General features: G+C 42.3%; 1 protein-coding gene across 1 annotated transcript in view; it reads left to right on the plus strand.

Annotated features, from left to right (window-relative positions):
• The first annotated feature begins 2,509 nt into the window (after positions 1-2,509).
• Positions 2,510-13,530, plus strand: part of B4GALT3 (beta-1,4-galactosyltransferase 3) — a 342,042-nt gene continuing 331,021 nt past the window's right edge. Inside the window, exon 1 of the mRNA XM_069217831.1 lies at positions 2,510-2,961. The gene's annotated coding sequence lies outside the window, so the exon portion shown is untranslated. The remainder of the gene's footprint in view (positions 2,962-13,530) is intronic.

Consider the following 13,530-nt stretch of genomic DNA (forward strand, 5'->3'; position numbering starts at 1 on the left):
TTCATTATTTGGCGGCCCAGACAACCTGACTGTTGGCGGTAGTTACCGCCACCACCAGCAGTGTGGTCTTTCCCGTCATGTACATAATAAGGGCCTATGTATGTGTAAATATAATGGCCATTTCAAGTGAAAGTGTGTACTCTGTAATGGCACACCATGAATACTCCACTCTGCACCACTGCACTCTACTCTGCATCACCCTACTTTACACCACTCCACACCTCTGCACTCTGCACCACTCCACTCCATGCCACTGCATTCTGTCACTTCTCACTACGTCTCTCTGCTCTACCCTGTACAACTCTACTCAATGCCAATGCACTTTATGCCATTCTACTCTACAACATTGCACTCTTTGCCACTGCACTCTATGGTGCTCCAGTCCAGGCCACGCCATTCTACTCTGCAAAGCTCCACTCTATGCCACTGTACTCTATGCGACTCTGCAACATTGCACTCTACTCCACTGCAATCTATGCCAATACACTCTATGACAGTGCACTTTACTCTGTAACACTTAACTCTGTATCCCTGCACTCTACGCCAATACACTGTACGCCACTCTAGTCTACTCTGCACCACTGCACTCTACGCCACTACACTCTACACCACTTTACTCTACTCTATTACACTCTATGCCACTCTACACAACGGCACTCTACCCTGCACTACCCCACTCTACGTCACTTCACTCAACTCTAAAACAATCTACTCTACCCAACTACACTCTATGCGACTCTGCAACACTGCACTCTACTCCACTGCACTCTATGCCAATACACTCTATGCCAGTGCACTTTACTTTGTAACACTCAACTCTATGTCTCTGCACTCTACACCAATCCACTGTACCCCACTCTAATATACTCTGCATCATTGCACTTTACACCACTTTGCTATACTCCATTACACTCTATGCCACTGTAAGCAACGGCACTCTGCCCCGCACCACTCCACTCTACGCCACTTCACTCTACTCTAAAATGATCCATTCTATGCCACTGCACTCTAAGCCTCTCTACTGCACTCTGTGCCAATCCACTCTATGCCACTGCACTCTACACCACTCTACTGTTAACCACTGCACTCTACGCCAATGCACTCTAAACTGCACTCTGTCACTGCACTCTACACCATTGCACTCAACTCTACATCACTGTACTCTGCGCCACTGCTTTCTACACCACTCTACTCCACTCTATACCTCTGCTCTCTGACACTCTACTCTGCAACACTGCACTCTCTGCCACTGAACTCCACTCCACACTACGGCACTATACTTTACACCACTCTGTCCTACTCTACTCTGCACCACTCAGTTATTGCAGTCCATGCCACTGACTCTACTGTGCACTCTATGCCACTGCCACTCGACTCAACTCTGCTCTGTGCCACTGCCCTCTTCATCACTCAACTTTATGCCACTGCACTCTGCGCTACTCCACACCACTGCACGCTGCACCACTGAACTCTACTATGCACCACTCTAATCTACGCCACTGCATTCTAATATGCTGCGTTGTATGTCGCTGATTCCAATACGACTGTACCCTACACCACTATACTCTGCAACACTCTACGCCAATGCACTCTACGCCAGTCCACTCTACGCTACTCTACTGTATTTCCCTCTATGCGACTCCACACTATGCCAGTCCAATACACAAGACCCTCTGCCACTCCACTCTACAACACTCTAGTCTTCGCCATTCCACACTATGACACTCCACACCACTATCCTCTATGCCACTAAGTTTTAGCCATGCTGAACAGCAGCCAGGCTGGTGTACAACATGGTTAATACACATTGGCATAGCCAATAGCTCTTGGATGGGCGAAGCCTATCGAATTTGCCAATGCTTGTTTTAGCAGTTTGTGGGCCTGTTGAATGGCCAGGTGAGCTGCATTTTACAGTTGATTTCCCTGATATTACCACAAATATTGCCTGCAGTAAACTGAAATCAATACAATCGCCCATACTTTGCAAAATGTCCATGCAGCACGTCTTTACAAGTTCAAAATTGGTCTGAATTGTAAACGTGGGTCACTTTTTTAGTTTTCTGGTTGGTTAATGGGTGACGTTTTTATTTTAATGCCCGGACGACTTTTTGTCCGAATGCGACCCTGCTTTCAGGTGCTTATAGCTGTATGGTTATTAAACTGTCCTGATAAGGTTAAATATTTTCAGTTTCCATGTGTTAAAATGTCAAAATAATTAAGTAATACCATAAAATGGGCAGCATAATTTACCTTTTCTTGTCGCGTAATTTAGTGAGTTCTAACACTTAATATGGTTCTCCACTACCCCCTAATTCCAGTGGCCCTGGAATTCCTTTTTCCTCTATTACGCCGGTCGATCAAAGTATGTAGAGCACACAGAAAGAAATTATCGCTACCTGGCTTTTATATTGGGGGGGGGGGGGGGGGGGGGAGAATGTGTCACACTGGCTGCCAAGCTTCCCAACTAAACATGGCCAACCTGTTGTGCTTGATGAAAGTGAGAGACACCGCTCTTTCCCCGCCCAAGAAGGTCAATGTGTTGCGTGATGCGGTAGCTGCTGCAGAGGACAAAGTAACATTCCTCTAATACAATCGAGAGAGGCAGTACACCTGGAGCTAAGGATAGACGGGTGAATTTGAACAATTAGACCACCGAAAGCTGACGGTCGTCCTCACCTAAGATGGCTGACTTGTTGTGTCAGCCTATGTGCTGGATAGCTCCGAAACGTCCCCTCCCAACATGGTAGGCCACTTGCGTCTGCATCGGTGCAGAGCTGCGGAGCGATATCCTGTGGTGCCCTTCTCCCTGGTCCTGTAAAGGGACTACGGGCACCCTGCACCTCTTGGGGTGGCCTACGGGAAATCCGGGGCTGAAGGTGCCATGGTGGCTGTGTATGCCTGGGAGCAGCAGGATACCGCGGCAGCGCTGAGCGGTGTGAGCCTGGCGCCCGCTTCTGACAGGTGAACAGCTCCCCATCTTTTCTCTGCCCTCATCTGTATCCTCCCAACGGTCTTCCCTACTTTCCTGCTATATACCCCCGTGACCTTCTTTCCTGCTATATACCCCCGTGACCTTCTTTCCCTCATCTATGCATCCTACACGCAATTGCTTTTTGTATCCTGTTCTCCATTTCATTTATTCTTATCGATTTCCTGTCATTTCACTTACATCATCATTTCCCCCGCTTAACACTTTTTCCCCAGCAAGGGCACATTCTTTCTCATATTTTTCTTAATCTGGACCTCCCGCACATCTTTTTTTGTTTTCCCATCTTCTCTCTGTCCTGTACACATCACCTGTTAATACTATAACGCAATCTCAATTTTGCCCCCCTGGACTACGCCCACACTCAACCAGTTCCCTCCTATTTTCATTTGAACGTACTCACGTGTATCTGAAAAATAATGTAATCATGCGCCCTTCCTTTTATCCACCCTTCTCTCTTCCCCCAACACCTTCACCAGCGTCCTCTTTGTTACACGTTCCTATCATTCTGCATCACCAATTTTTTGGCACCCTCAGTAAGTAAACCATTTTTCCACTTCGACTTCTTTTCACCTGTGCCTTTTGACTCGTGCTCCTCATATATGTCTATTTCCCACACAGTCTTCTGGTCTTTTATCCCTGTTGCCTTTTAGGCATCCCTCCTTACCTTTTAGGCATCCCTCCTTACCTTGGCTCTCAGTTATACAGGTTCTTTCTGTCTTCCTATTTACTGCAATTTCTATTCATGCCATTATTACTGTGTCCCTATTCTTAGCTCCTGCTACCCAGTCCTCTTCAATTTCTTCATTATGTTTACCACCTTATTTATTCTGTGGTCCACATGAGGTTTCAAGAATTGCATTTACTGCAATTTTCTACATTAATTTCGGAGAACGTTAGTTATGCAGTCGTTGAACGCAGTGTTGAATGCAAAATATAACTTGGTAATTAACGCCAATAAGTTCTAGTTGAACACGATGATTGTATAATACAAAACTATAGATAAAGTTATAGAGCTGATGTTTTCCCAAAGTACTGCAGTGGATAGCTCTTCTGAGTTCGGAGTATTTTGTTCTCTTTAGATTAGACTCTGTTGCTTGTACCCTCTGTACATGAGGATTCATTTGTAAACGTTGCTGTTGGGCTAGTGGAAGTCCAAACCTTCGAAATGCTGTATGTATAATTATAGATGGATAGCAATGAATTAGGCCAATGTTACCCACAAGTAACAGTGATATCAGTTAGATGAGAGCAAAGCTCAAGTTGCCTATGATGTCACCCAGAGCACCAGGCGAAGAACATCCCCGTAATTCCTTTGTGACGCAGCAACATATGTTGTGACCCTTTGTTGTGTTATAACAATGAATCACTGCATTTAGAATCTATGAGAGCGACGCCTTACACATAGAATTATGAATGGGTAACTGAATTCTGGGGAGGGTTTTTTTAGGGGTTCTGAATGACATCAAATAGACAATGAGAGTGAAACTCAAGTTACCCTGAGATGAAAAAAACATATTTTCAACTCATAGTTACCTATCTATAATTCTGTTTGAGGGATAGAGGCTTCCTATGAAAGAAGGCAACAATGTAATTATCATTGGACCTAAAATAGACCTTTACACCACCATGGATATATTGCACATCGACAAATGGTATGTTTTCATAGATTTAGAAAGCCCTCTCCTCTCTCAAAATTCAAACATCCGATTCCCTATTTCTTTTTCTGCCTTCTGGGTACAGTTCTGCCCACTCCCTTAGGGGAATTAATGAGATTGGCCAGCCACTGAGTTGTTGAAGTTGTACAGTAGCTGCTGTGACTCTATGCAGAGGTGACATGTTAATCATATCTTTGTTTTACATGACTCATTATGAGATAATCCACTTGACGCCACACAATCAATTATTCCAATTACATTGTGGTTCTCCTCCCACAGCTACACTTCTTTTGTTGAAAAATGTTCACTTCTTCCCTGTAAACATAGTTTTCATGTTTAATTATTATTTGTTTGATATAGAGTGCATGTGTGTCAGCGTATTGCCACTTCAAAGCAGGTGTTATCTCTGTGTAGCTTATTGTTTTTTTTTATGTTTTGCAGTGAATTGAGTTTTCGTAATGGAACTAATGCTACTTGACGGTCTTTGGCAAAATGGTTTAGCAGAAGGACCAGGCATTTTTGCACACATAATCAACTAATGCTTTTTATGTTTTTAATAAAAGTGTTTTCTGTGTAGACCAAGCTGAGAAACAGCAGTTTAGCAAAAGAAAAAAAAAACACACACATACTAGGACATTTGACCCCCTGAAGAATAGCTACACCAGCTCGAAATGCCCTGGGGTAACGAGAGCCATCAATAAATTGTCATGTCTCAATTAAAATACAGGCCCTACAGCAAAGTTGAAGCAAATGTAAAACGTATTTGAAGACTGAACTTTAAGTATGTGAAATGAAATATAATCAATAAAGATATAGTAATTATAAGACGTGGGTTAAGAAACTAAGGAAGTTGCAGTTGGTTGTGGAGTTAGAAATAGACATAAGCCAGGGAATTGCAAGTGTCCATGTTAAAATTAATTAGAGCTTCGAACACCCTCATTTGCAACCCGAATTGTAAAACGTTTTGTATAAGAGCAGAAATATTACTTGAAGTAATTGGAATGCAACAGTGAAGTGGTTCAGACAATCACAGATTAACTAAAAGTATAGCATAATAGCCCAATCAGTACTTTTTTAAGGGTTACGTAGCACAAATAGCTACTTCCATGTCATTTTATTTGCAACAAGTCTTTGTGTGTGGTCTACTAGTGTATTAATTATATTATATACTGTGATTTTTTTTCAGCTCCCCTCCTTTCCATACAGTAAATGTAAAGTCATCTTGTTAACCTATTACTGTTATTGTTAAGAAGAGACTTGTAAAATAATTTTGTGGCATTGTAACATCATTATAGATTTTGAATCTGTTGATGGTTAAACTATAGCAAATTCGATTTCTAATAGGCTACACATGCATTTTTTAAAAATATGCTTACATCGACATTCCTTGTCACTCTATTTATAATTATACATCTCAATACACATTTCCTTTTCCTGCGCTAGGCTAACCCACAACATTCTGGTTGCCAACAGTAACCGCATTGCATCCCCTAGAAGCAGGTTCTCCTTTTTTAGGTCGAACATTAACAAAGTGAGCGATCTGTTGACCTAATGGTTGGTTTTGCACGCGAAGCACTACCAAAGTACTGGTCTTGTGCCTCTGACATCTGTCTAATATGATGATTTTAGTTAGCACTTAAGTCAGATAGAAGCTTAGATGTACCAAATGTTTATCCCTGTTGAAACACTGTAGGACTCGCCCGTTGTGCACTGCAGCCTTTAATTACTGTTCACTCCTTGCTAAAATATTATAAAAACGTAGACACAGTTTTATGTATTATTCCCACTGAAAATGTCACATTTTGTGCACGTTCATTCAATTGTAAATAGAAATAAACATGATATAATTTTAATTAATGTATAATTCTGCATGTTTCTATATTTAAACTATTCGGCACACAGCCTTTACAAAATACTTCCAATACACGAACATTTAAATAATTATCAAAAGATTTATTATTGTAAACATACTGTCGCACGCTTATTGAATCACTTTATCATTCCAGAATGACTTAAAAAAACACGGTAATTACATTTTTAATGCATGTACTTAATAATCAGTGAATAAAATAACAGGAATGGCAATACAAAATAAATTAACTGTAAGATCCCTTTTAACATTTACAACACTCCATAAATTAAAAAAAAATACACATGTAAGGCCAGACCTATTGGTTTGGTCAATGCTTGTTTATCTTTGCTATTATTGCATGAAGGAAGCCTGTAATGCTGAGAGAGCGAGAGATTACAGGTCGATGCATTTTTATGCAAGCTTGCCCTTTTAAAACGTTTGACTCATAAATGCTACCAGGTGGCTTACACCTCTTTAAAAATGTTTACAGTTTGTCTTCCACCAGCTCAGCAGCCATCTCGGAGTTAAATCATCTATGCCAATTCACAGAAGCTCATGATTGTTAACGATTAACCCCTGTAAGTCTACGAATGTTCTAACATTCCTTAAGTTAATTTTTATTTGCAGGGAATAAAACCACTTTTTGACCAGGACACTAACTAGTCCAATCATCTGAAAATCCAGTGAGATGGCTTATTTTATATGTTTTGAATAGCTTCTAAAGCATTTTAACTGTCTCCCGACCCCAGGGCCGTACCGCAGACTCCTGCAGCCTCGGCAGTGCAGGGGGTGGTCCCAGCCCTCCACGGGCCTCCAGCCATTCAAAGGCGCCGATTCAGCCCAAAGATCATGAATATCTGTGAGGTAGGGAGACTCGTGACCTTCACATTCTGTAGAGAGGCCCCATCATTTTTCGTGACGCCACTGCGTGACCCCCTTAATACAGTTCTGCCTATTTTTCCTACCTCCGTTCTATAGCCTTCTTGGCGGTATCGGAAATGCTGTTCCCTGCCAGAGCCTTATTCTTCATGAACGAGTCAAAGACCAATCATCTTTTAACATGTTGATTTTTCCATGTATGACTTTTATTCTGCTGTTACACCATGCATGTCCTTAGAAGTCAGGTCTGCAAAACTGGACATCCTGGAGATGTATAGAGTAGTTCAGACTTGCCCCGAGTCTTCTGTTGAGTTGTACTTGTAGTTCCTCCAAGGCTGCAGCCTCGAGGGCGTAGAAAGGCAGCCGGGTAGGCAATAGCAGGGCTGGCCACAGCACCCAGGCAGTGATTTTTAGAATAACTGATACCAGGACCCCAGTGGCCGTCATCAGTTAGAGAGCTGTCTTTTTTCGCGCAGACCCTGCTCCCCTGGTATCCACTAGGGCAGTGGTTCTTTGCCTGTGGTCTGGGGGTCCGTGAAGCCTAATCAGGGGCTCCGCGACTCTTTCGATTAATAAATTATACTAACTGACTAATGTAGTGTTTATAAATAAGCCTGCGCAATTTACAACTGAACATTTTAAAACGTTCTGTTAATGTGAAGGACTTGAATATTGGGTGCTTACAATTAAGGCAGTACCATCCGATTGACTCATTGGATCAGTGCATCAAACAGCATATATTATGGCCAATAAGTGACCTCAATTGTATTTAGAAAAGTCCCAACCTTCCCATTAAATTTAGTTTTTATATTTGTTTGTAAATGAAATCAAATATTTTCTCATTTGTATATTTGTTTGAATGCTTGTTTCTGTATTTTTAAACTGTGGTTTTGCAGTTCAAATTATTGAAAATGCTGTGGTCCCTGGCTTCCAGTAATTACTCAGTGGGAGTCCTGGGTTTCCAATCGTGATTTAGTGGGCGTCCCCGGGATCCAGGACTGATTACGTGGACTCCGCAGAAGTCATAAAGGTTAAGAACCACTGCACTAGGGCGTCAGTCGTTGGCTAATGGCTGTACTGTATCTGTTTCCTCACAAGCACACTCTTGATTGAGTTGTATAATGCATCCCAACAGTACCTAGGTCTTGAGGGGTTCATGTGAGTTCGAAGGTGCAGGCAGAAGGTTGATTACCTAAAGATACATGAACCCTGCTAAGGTGCTTTTGGGTGAAACTGTTACCTCGTTATGTTATGTTAAATGAATTTATAGAGCGGGAAACAGTTACCAATAGACATCCTAGTGCTACAAGCCAAAATTGCTTCAGGGAGCAGTATGAAGGCAAGAGTACTGCATCACTGGGAGAGGAAAGTGTTTTTTTTTTTTTTGTCAATTATTTTCTAAATTTAGGATGTTTTTCTACCTGTTTAACAGAGCCGACTAAAAGTTCGTAGTCACACGTTATTTACGTAAATGGGGGCAATGACAGCTTATCGTATGACATTGAGTGGACAGCACAGGAAGACATATACAAATAAAATTGACCCTGGACGTACGTTTGTTTATGGCTTGATGATCTAGACAAGCTGACAAAGTGGATCTGCTTTCCCATTGGAAGACAATGAAGTGCACATCTGTAATGGGTGAGGTGAGCTCTTCTTCGTAGTCGATAAATATAACGGACAGCCAAGTTCTGGAGTGATTGCAACTTGTTTAACCACCTTAACACGGGCCTGCTGAAAATAGGCTATGGCAATAGTTAAGCCTAGAGAGAATAATAGCTTGTGTCACCATCTTACAGCAGTCAGTAAGCAGAGAGTAAAAATTTGTTTAAGAATTTGATATTGAAAAAAGCAAGAAGAAATAGTCTTATTGGCTTACATAGAAAAAGGGTTTGTCGTCATGGTGAAAGCCAAGGTTTTCAATGACCTGCACCGGCAAAGACTGGACCTAAGGTTAAAATTAAAGTAAAATGATGGCTTTCATCTCTTCCAAACAAAACAAACATTTGCAGTGCAATGGGTCTCAAGTTTGCTTGAGTTAGAGCTATTAGTGTTGTAAATTCTTAACTGGACTTCTCTTGCCTCATAAATTGAAAATGAAAAGTAAAACAGTTGACATAAGCAAGCCGATTCAAAGTGCCATGGCTGCCATGAGCATGAGCCACAAAAGGAAAAAGAAGTTTGCTCGCAGTCAAACGTATCGGCAAAAGTGCAATTATCCATGTAACAGGGTCGATGGCCAAGGCGGTAACAAAACTGCCCCAAGGAGGGACAAACGTGAAGCATTTACCAATGATAACAAAGGATGTGTGAAAGGCAAGCCCTTGAACTAGTGATAGTGACGGGCACGCTGTAGGTTTGGTTAAAATCCCACAGATAAATTACAACATGTCAGACTACTTGCACGCTCGACCTAAAAAGGACACAGCTTTGAGAACATTTTTTTCCTTCATTTGTTACAGTGCAGTTGAAAGGAGGATCGCATGATCCCTGCACTAGTGTTTTTATGTGTAATTGATATTTGCTCCTATATTTTCAGTGGAGACGTAAATCCTTCTTAAGTGCACAACAACTAAGTTCCTTTCTTGAGCTTATTGAGATGTGAGCATGTGATTGATATATTCATGCTAAAGACTCTATACAAGTTCTTGAAAAGATGCCAGTGAAAAGATCAATAATTCCAGCAATGGGACAAACATAAAATACCTTTTTTCTTTGCACCTTATCCATAATGCATGTGCTGATACAGACCTCCTTCCGTTGCCATCCCATTGTGATCTGACCATTCTGCTTATAACAAATATAATGAGCTGCAACTGTGAGACCTTGAGCACTGCCTTGTCTTCTAAAGGCTTACACTGTCAACGAGACTGCAAAACAGTGCTAGCAGAGACGTTTTAGGGTATCGGCAAAGTAGACAATTTCCAAGGGTTCCCAACTTCCAAATACTCCCCTGAAAAACTGAACCTACTCTCTAGTAGCCCTCTGTCTAATCTCATTCACTATACGAACTTTAACTACGTTGTTCAAAACCAGGCTCATCTGAAGTGTTTTTGGGGTCCCACATAAGACATTTTATGAGCATTTCCATATTTGACATTTAATGTACTATTGTTTAGCATCAAGTGGGCTTCATGTGGGTAATACAATTCAAATTTGTTCCATACAGGGACCCACACAACTTGTTTTTCCCAGGGCCCCCAAAATCCTTAAAATGACGATGAGTGACAGGACATTTGTTGGACATGAAGAAGCATACTATTTCAGTAGTTCTCATGGAGTCTTTGTGACTACACAGACTTTTTTTTTTTTTTTAAATATGCCCGCTCCCTTTTGTAGGATTGCAAAAATGCTGTGCTACACGCTGCCATTAATACACATCATCCGTGGACTTTGGAAGAGAGCCAGCACTTTTGTGGGTATGCACAGAACCGACAACCTACTGTGCAGAACACTGTGGACTGTGGAGAAATAAAGGGGTGGTAGGCAGGGATAGTGGTGGAAAAGGTAACTAGCAGGTCTTTGATTAGTATGTTGCTTGCTTGTAACTTGACTTGTGTATCCATAAAGCTATTTCGAATAAGTCTGTGTGTACGTGTGATAGAAGGCCTGTGTGCCACTGGGTGGAGAGTTCTGTGTAGTAAGTCTTATGCTCATGGTTGGCTAGACAGAAACTGATTAGGAAAGTGCAACTGATACATAGTGTGAGCTGCAGAGCCAAGGGAAAAATAGGAGATAAACATAAAAATGAGGGAAGGATTGTGAAAGAAATCTGAATCTCTCAAAAGTTCAGAAATCATGGTAGCCTAGTTCCACTCTGCTGACAATAGGTGGAGGCCCGCACATATTAACAAGTCCATCCAGGGTAGACGCAGGATAGAAGACAAGGGAAGGAAGGGAGGGCAGGATGGGGTCGCTTACTGAAGCTATGCATTAATAATGAGATGGTGTATACCAATGAATGTGATGGGAGATGAAACAAGCATTTGCAATGCAATGGGTCTAACGTTTGCTCGAGTTAGAACTATTAGTGTTGTAAATTCCTAACTGGACTTTTCTTGCCACTTACATTGAAAATGAAAAGTAAAATGTTGACTTAAGCGAGCCGCTTCAGAGCGCCATGGGTGCCGTGAGCATGAGCGGGAAAGAGAGACACAAAAAAAAAAAAAAGAAGAAGTTCACTTGCAGTCAAACGTATTGGCAGTAGTGCAATTATCCATGTAACAGGGGCAGTCTGCAAAGCGGTAATAAAACCACCCCAAGGAGGGACAATCGTAAAGTATTTACCAGTGATAACAAAAGATTTTTGAAAAGCAAGCCCACAACGAGTGAAAGCCATTTGTAGGTTTTGAAAAGGACCCTAAAACATTTATAAAACAAAATTTAAAAAGAAAGAATAGTAGCTTTTTTTAGGGCAGGAGATGGACATTTGGGAGTAGGGAGGTGGAGTATCACAAAGCTTAGAAGCATACTGGATGGCTACTTGAGTATTCTCAGGTGCACAAGGGTTGAGCAGAGGACAGCTCCCTCACCTGAGAGCTCCTGGTTTTGGATCTTTCAGAATTACTTTTCCTAATCAATACACATAACTATGTCTAAAATGGAGTTTGAGGAAAGAGTGGGGATTTAGAGGAATTTAGCACATATCTCCTGAGTTCCATAAATATTGTGCTTCAAAGATCAAAAGGTATTTGGTTGGAAGATAGATATGCACAGAGTGCTAAATACTTGTGCTCGCCCGGCGTTGGATGTGAAGTCTAGGCCTCCAAAGCTCAAGGCAGCTGCAGGTTTGTGTAGGTGGCTGGTTAGTAAGAAACCTGTGCATTGAGATTTGTGACAGCCAGAGGTTTTTGCTTGTGTGTGTTAGGGTTGAGTGAGCAGTGCAGATCCTTGCCCATTTTGTGGCTGGACTTTAAGGGCAGCAGTGAAGGTTAATCAATCAATCAAACAAGATTTGTAAAGTGTGACTATTTATCCTGGAGGGTATCCAGGCGCTTGCAGAGCTTAGTGGCTCATTCGAATAGCCAGGTCTTGAGGGCTCTACGGATTTCTGGATGAGAGGTGATGGTCAGGAGATGCGTGGGGAGGCTGTTCCAGGTTTTTGCTGCTATGTGGGAGAATGCACATCCTCCACTTCTACTTCGGTGGATGTGGAGAGTGTGGGCAAGTGATAGGAAGGCAGAGCATAGTCTTCTTTACTGTTGGGGGATTTTCAGGCGGTGGTTAATGTATGCGGGTAGTTGGCTGTGTAGAGCTTTGTGTGTGTCGGTCAGCAGCATGAATACGCACCTCTTCTGCGTGGGAGCCAGTGGAGTTTCCTGCATGTGGTGTTATGTGGGATCGTCTGGTAAGATTGAGGATGAGTCTGACTGCGGCGTTCTGTATGGTCTGAAGTCTTTATAGGAGTTGCAAAGTGATTCCTATGTAGAGGGCGTTGCCTTAGTTTACGTGACTGGTGATGAGGGCCTGTGTCATGGAGCGATAGGATTAGTTGGGTGTCATCAGCGTAGGAGATTATGTTGAGGCTATAAGATCTGAAGATGTTGGCTAGTGGGGGTCATATATGCCCTAAAAGCATGGGGCTGGGTGATGATCTTTGGGGGACCCCACAGGTGATGTGTTTTGGTCCGGAGGTGAAAGGAGGTAAGTGAATCCTCTGGGTTCTTCTGCTGAGGAAGGAGGTGATCCATCTGAATGAGTCCGCTTGGATGCTGATGTGATGGAGTCTTTTGATCAGCGTGTGGTAGGACACTGTATAGAAGGCTTCCGAGAGGTTGAGAAGGATCTGGGTCACTGTTTTTCCTTGGTGTATGAGGGCACGGATGTCTTCCAAGGCTGCAATCAGGGCGGTCTTGGTGCTGTGATTTTCTGCAGAAGCCGGATTTGGAGGCTTAGAGTAGCTGGTTCTGCTCCAGATAGGTCATGAGCTGCTTGTTGATGATTTTATTACAAGACCGGAGGTTCATATTATGCTTTACTTTTCTTACTTTATTGAACAGCAGCCAAGAACTAAGAATCCCAGAAACCCTGGGAAAGAAACTACAGAAATACATCACAATGGAGATAACCAATCACACAACGAGCCCCTTGATAACAATCTTGACTGAGAGCACCAAGTCCCCTTTTCTTGCTGCTCGCAGTCAAGATAAGTACAC

This window comes from Pleurodeles waltl, chromosome 12 (genome assembly GCF_031143425.1).
Source record: "Pleurodeles waltl isolate 20211129_DDA chromosome 12, aPleWal1.hap1.20221129, whole genome shotgun sequence".
Classification (NCBI taxonomy): domain Eukaryota; kingdom Metazoa; phylum Chordata; class Amphibia; order Caudata; family Salamandridae; genus Pleurodeles; species Pleurodeles waltl.